Raw genomic sequence first — 6,296 nt, 5'->3', positions numbered from 1 at the left:
CCAAATAAAGTCGCCTCACCTTAAAAGGATTGGAATTTGTTTTGAAGGACAACAACTCATCATCGAGGATGCCCCTTCACTTGAAAGGTTGCTCCTTGATAATTGTTATACACCTTCACAAATAACTGTCGTCTCTGCACCCAAACTGCAGACCTTGGGTGTAATTTGTGACCCGTTTAATAATCACAAGGAGTTGGTGTCTGGCTCCTCACTTTTTCAGGTACCGTATATTATCATCTACACATTTGTAATCACATGCTGCATTTTTCATTTGTGCGCATAAGTTTATATCATCTTGGAGTACACTTTGGGTACTAATATTATGTTATATGCTCAATGAAGAGTTTGTCCATTGATAGCCTATCAATGCTGCTGGATTTTGTCAAGATCATATATATCAGAATGTATAGTTTTGATCTGGACATAATTATTGGCTTACTGCGATGCTTTCGATCTCTGGAGAATTTATACATAGAGGTGATGATTTCATGCACATTGAAAGCCCATATATATTGTACTAGAATTAACTGCTCAGCTGTCGTTCTTTCGACATACTCTTTTTTCAGACCTTAACTGTTTTCAATCTTCATGTCTACTTAGGCAGAACCACATGGAGAAAAACATATAACCAATTGGTGGCGTAATAAGCACAAGGATTTTCTCAGTTCTCATGACATTCGTTTGAGGACAATAACGATGGAATGATATGCATCCAACCAGGCAAACAGAAGCTTTGTCACATTCTTCCTGTTGAATGCGAGGTTACTATTGTCCATGAGGCTTAATTTTTACCGCAAGAGATTTCTCACAGACGGACATGTTAAACAGCAAAAAAAGAAGTTTCAGGTGGACAAACGGGCTTCTAAACGTGCTCGGCTTCTATTTACAACAAGTTGTAGTCATCTTGAAATAATTTTTTTTGCACGGGATGTTGATTTTATGGATCAGACCGATCCATTTGTTTGTGACTGCAAAAAAGAGTGGTTGGGTTAGATGTTACTATCATGTTCAATCTGGGTTTTGTCTAAAAATTTGATGAACAATTAATCCTTGGGCTTTTTGTACCATTTGTATGCTTGAGTTGCATGTTGTTGCCCTCGTACTCCCCTCACCTGCCACTACACTGCCGCATCTTCCACAGCTGTTGTTCGTTCCTGTCTGAGGCCTCGCCGTCGTTCTCCGCCTTGGTTCGCTCGCCGTGCCCGCCGCCGTCTAGCATTGTCAACATGGTCAACAACCAAGAGGAATTAGGAGATGATTGTACATGGAGAGGCTGACAGTAGGGACCCACCAGGGTCATTGCATTTCGCAAGCAGGTGCCTCGTTATTACAAGCCAAAAAAAATACTTCCTCCTAATTGTTTGACAACTAGGTCCCACGCCATTTTCAATGTAGTCAATAAACGAGAAAATTACACAATGAGCGGATAACACCAGGAACCCAGCATCTCGCCCAGTTGTTTTTTAGTTTCACAGACGGAGCTCAACTGCGTGCTGTGCGGGGGTTGTGGCCCGTCTAGCCCATGCTTACGCTTTTATTAAGCACATGATGAGCCCAGTTGATATATTTTTTCTTTCTGAAATTGGCTAGCCCAGTTCCTTTTTTTTTGGAGAATACCAAAACCGAGGCCTACTTGCTTTTCTCAGCCCTGCTAGGCTGCAAATCTTTCAAGACGAGGAGGGATGTAAGTAGTAAGAAATGGGCTTCCCCAGAAAATGGGCTATGAGTTGTAAGAAATGGGATGTAAAATTTTAAACCAAAGCCAACCGGCAATTGCATTAAAATATCATTTTTTGAGGATTTGTCTACTCTCTACTATTATAAAAACCAAAGCCAACTGGCAATTACAATAAAATATCATCTTTTCTCCCACAAGATAAACTACTCATACAAATGTATCTTCATGTTCCGTGCAACGAACGGGCATCTTGCTAGTTAAGATTCTAAATTTCATTCTTTTTTGCGGAGAATTGTTTTTTGAATTTTATTTTGATATAATTTTTTGAAAATTATTTTCGTGATTAAAAGGGTTCGGACCCCCACCGAAATATGCAAAATTTCGTTGAATTTTTTAGCAGTGCCCAGAACATATGGTCTGTAATGCTAATAAAAAGAATATGGGCTTCAAATATCCTTAAGAATTAGCAAATGGGCTGTAAATTATTGAAAATAATGGCTAATGGGTTGTATGCTGTTTTCCACAGATTTGCAGGTTGACTTCTGGGCCTACTAGGTTGACGATGACGCCATCCTAATTTTTTTTGATGCGTACGCAAGGCTTTGTCAACTTAGTCAACACATAACAGTGACTGTTGGATGTCCATCCAACGGCCGCCGTGCTTCTTCAATCTCTAATCTTCCTGCTCCAGCCGCCCAAACCCGCGCCGGCAGGACTGCCTGCTCCCTCCTCCCGTGGCTGGCTGTGCTGCCACCAGGCCATCCCTCTAACCACCCACACATCCTGTTATTTTTCGGCGATGTCAGCCTCACCCCGCAGCCGACCAGTCAGCGCTCGTACTCCCCTCAGCATGGGCATCCGCTGCGGTGGCTTCGTCGGCTCCGGGTGGTTCTCTTCCTGGGCCTCGCCCTCGTCCACTGCGTTTGTGCTCTCGGCACGGCGAGGTCAACATGGTCAACAAACAACAGCCATCGGAAGACGCTGGCAGTAGGGGCCCACACAGGGAAATGCCTCCTTATTACGTGCAAAATAATGATTCCTCCACCTGATAGCTGGGACCCACCAGAAGGGCCTCCGTATTTCACAAAAAAAAGTTCCCCCCGCTATCAGCTCGGACCCACGGAAGTGCCTCCTTATTACGCACACAAAAAATGAATACTCCCCCTGCTAGCTCGGACTCACCTTGGTAGGAGGCTGACTTGTGGGCCTACTAAGTTGACAGGGACGGAGGGCTTGGTCAACTTAGTCAATATGAACGATTCTAGCTCCAGTGACCGTACGATGTCCATCCAACGGCCGTAGTGCTTCTTCAACCTCTGGTCTTCGTGCTCCAGCCGCCCAAAGCAGCGCCGGTCGTGCCGCATGCTCCTGCCTCCCATGGCCGGCTGTGATGCCGCGGAGGCCTCACCGCCCCTACTACTCCCACCGCTGACCATGCCATCCCTCTACTCACCCACACCCCCTGTTATTCTGCGGCGACGACAGCCTTGAAGGAAATATGCCCTAGAGGCAATAATAAAGTTATTATTTATTTCCTTATATCATGATAAATGTTTATTATTCATGCTAGAATTGTATTAACCGGAAACATAATACATGTGTGAATACATAGACAAACAGAGTGTCACTAGTATGCCTCTACTTGACTAGCTCGTTAATCAAAGATGGTTATGTTTCCTGACCATGAACAATGAGTTGTTATTTGATTAACGAGGTCACATCATTAGTTGAATGATCTGATTGACATGACCCATTCCATTAGCTTAGCACCTGATCGTTTAGTATGTTGTTATTGCTTTCTTCATGACTTATACATGTTCCTATGACTATGAGATTATGCAACTCCCGTTTGCCGGAGGAACACTTTGGGTGCTACCAAACGTCACAACGTAAATGGGTGATTATAAAGGAGCATTACAGGTGTCTCCAAAGGTAGATGTTGGGTTGGCGTATTTCGAGATTAGGATTTGTCACTCCGATTGTCGGAGAGGTATCTCTGGGCCCTCTCGGTAATGCACATCACATAAGCCTTGCAAGCACTGCAACTAATATGTTAGTTGTGAGATGATGTATTACGGAACGAGTAAAGAGACTTGCCGGTAACGAGATTGAACTAGGTATTGGATACCGACGATCAAATCTCGGGCAAGTAACATACCGATGACAAAGGGAACAACGTATGTCGTTATGCGGTCTGACCGATAAAGATCTTCGTAGAATATGTAGGAGCCAATATGGGCATCCAGGTCCCGCTATTGGTTATTGACCGGAAACGTGTCTTGGTCATGTCTACATTGTTCTCGAACCCGTAGGGTCCGCACGCTTAAGGTTTCGATGACAGTTATATTATGAGTTTATGAGTTTTGATGTACCGAAGGAGTTCGGAGTCCCGGATGAGATCGGAGACATGACGAGGAGTCTCGAAATGGTCGAGACGTAAAGATCGATATATTGGACGACTATATTCGGAGTTCGGAAAGGTTCCGAGTGATTCGGGTATTTTCGGGAGTACCGGGGAGTTACGGGAATACGGGGAAGAGTATTGGGCCTTGATGGGCTTTAGTGGGAAGAGGAGAAAAAGGCTGCGCCCCCCCTCCCCTCTAGTCCGAATTGGACTAGGGAAAAGGGGGCCGGCCACCTCTCCTTCTCCTCCTATTCCTTCTCCCTTCCTCCCCTCTTGGTGGACTCCTACTAGGACTTGGAGTCCTAGTAGGACTCCCTATCCTGGCCGCACCTTTGCCTTGGCCGGCCTCCTCCTCCTCCATCCTTTATATACGGAGGCAGGGGCACCTCTAAACACACAAGTTGACACAAGTTGATCCACGTGATCTATTCCTTAGCCGTGTGCGGTGCCCCCTGCCACCATATACCTCGATAATACTGTAGCGGAGTTTAGGCGAAGCCTTGCTGCTGTAGTTCATCAAGATCGTCACCACGCCGTCGTGCTGACGGAACTCTTCCCCGACACTTTGCTGGATCGGAGTCCGGGGATCGTCATCGAGCTGAACGTGTGCTCGAACTCGGAGGTGCCGTAGTTTCGGTGCTTGATCGGTTGGATCGTGAAGACGTACGACTACTTCCTCTACGTCGTGTCATCGCTTCCGCAGTCGGTCTGCGTTGGGTACGTAGACAACACTCTCCCCTCGTTGCTATGCATCACATGATCCTGTGTGCGCGTAGGAAATTTTTTGAAATTACTACGAAACCCAACAAGCCTCACACCACAGCTGAACCAGTGAACCCTCATACTCCTCTTTGCGTGGGCATCCACTGCTACGTCTTCCCCGGCTCTGCGTCGTCCCCTTCCTAGGCCTCGCCGTCGTCCACCGCCGTGGTGCTCTCAGCACGGCGTGGTCAAAGTGGTCAACGACCGACTTCCATATGAAGAGTACTGTACGTGGAGAGGCTGACAGCTGGGTCCACGGTAGCCGCAAGGAAGTGCCTCCTTATTACGTGCAAAATAATTATTCCTCCACCTGACAGCAGGGACCCACCGGACGGGCCACCGTATTTCGTGAAAAAAATGATTCACCCCCTAACTGCTGGGACCCACCAGCTACATCTTCGCACGCAAGGAAGTGCGCCCGGGCAACAAAAAAACGATTCGCCCCCTGACTGTTGGGACCCACCAGCTACATCTTCGCATGCAAGGAAGTGCCTAACAGTCGGGACCCACCTGGTCGAAGCGTACGTAGCGTTGTCATTCTGATCGCAAATGTGTACGTACATACTGGTGGATGTAGAGGCGCGCACGTGTCGTAGTTGAGGCGCGCACGTAGCATGTACACGTACATACAGCGGCCAGTGTGCAAGAAAGAAAATACGGCCACGTACGTACATACGGGCAGGGTCTCGAACGCCTACTCGCGCATATATACGTATGGCCAGGGCTCGTGTACATGGCTGGGTCGGAACAGAGAAACATCGTCGTCGTCATGTTCATGGGGAGCCAACCGGCTGGGTCAGAACGGAATGCGTCGTCGTGTTCATCGGAAGGGCTTGGACAGAACAGGTGATGGAAACGAAGCCTGGCGTACCGCAGAACGGAGGAAACGTCCTTGTGTTCGACCGGCCACATTCGAAACGAGATCCTCTTCATCGGGAGGGGTCTGGCGTACCGCAAAACAGCGGAAACGGACTTGTGTTGGACCTCCTACGGTCGAAACGGGGTCCTGTTGACCAGGAGGGGTGTGGCGTACCGCAAAATGGATGAAACAGACTTGTGTTGGAGCGCTACAGTCGAAACGGGGTCCTATTCATTGGGAGGGGTGTGGCGTACCACAAAACAGGACTCTACGAGATACTATTCATCTCCACCGTCGACCTCCTCTAGCCTCCACGGGCTACTGTTCATCCACCGTCGACCTCCTCTAGCCTCCACCTGCGACTGTTCATCCACGGGCTCCTGTTCATCCAGCCTCCACCGCGCGCTACTCCACCGGCTACTGTTCAACGACCCCTCTCCACGGGCTCCTATTCAACCACCCCTCCACGGGCTACTGTTCATCCACCCCTCCACCGTCTACTATTCATCCAACCCTCCATGGGGGTCGTCCTGTTCATCCAGCCCTCCACGGGGTCCTGTTCATCCAGCCCCAACTGGCTCGATAGATCGGGG

Source organism: Triticum dicoccoides, chromosome 2B, assembly GCF_002162155.2.
Source record: "Triticum dicoccoides isolate Atlit2015 ecotype Zavitan chromosome 2B, WEW_v2.0, whole genome shotgun sequence".
In the NCBI taxonomy this organism is placed as follows: domain Eukaryota; kingdom Viridiplantae; phylum Streptophyta; class Magnoliopsida; order Poales; family Poaceae; genus Triticum; species Triticum dicoccoides.
Note: the sequence above shows the minus strand (reverse complement) of the source record.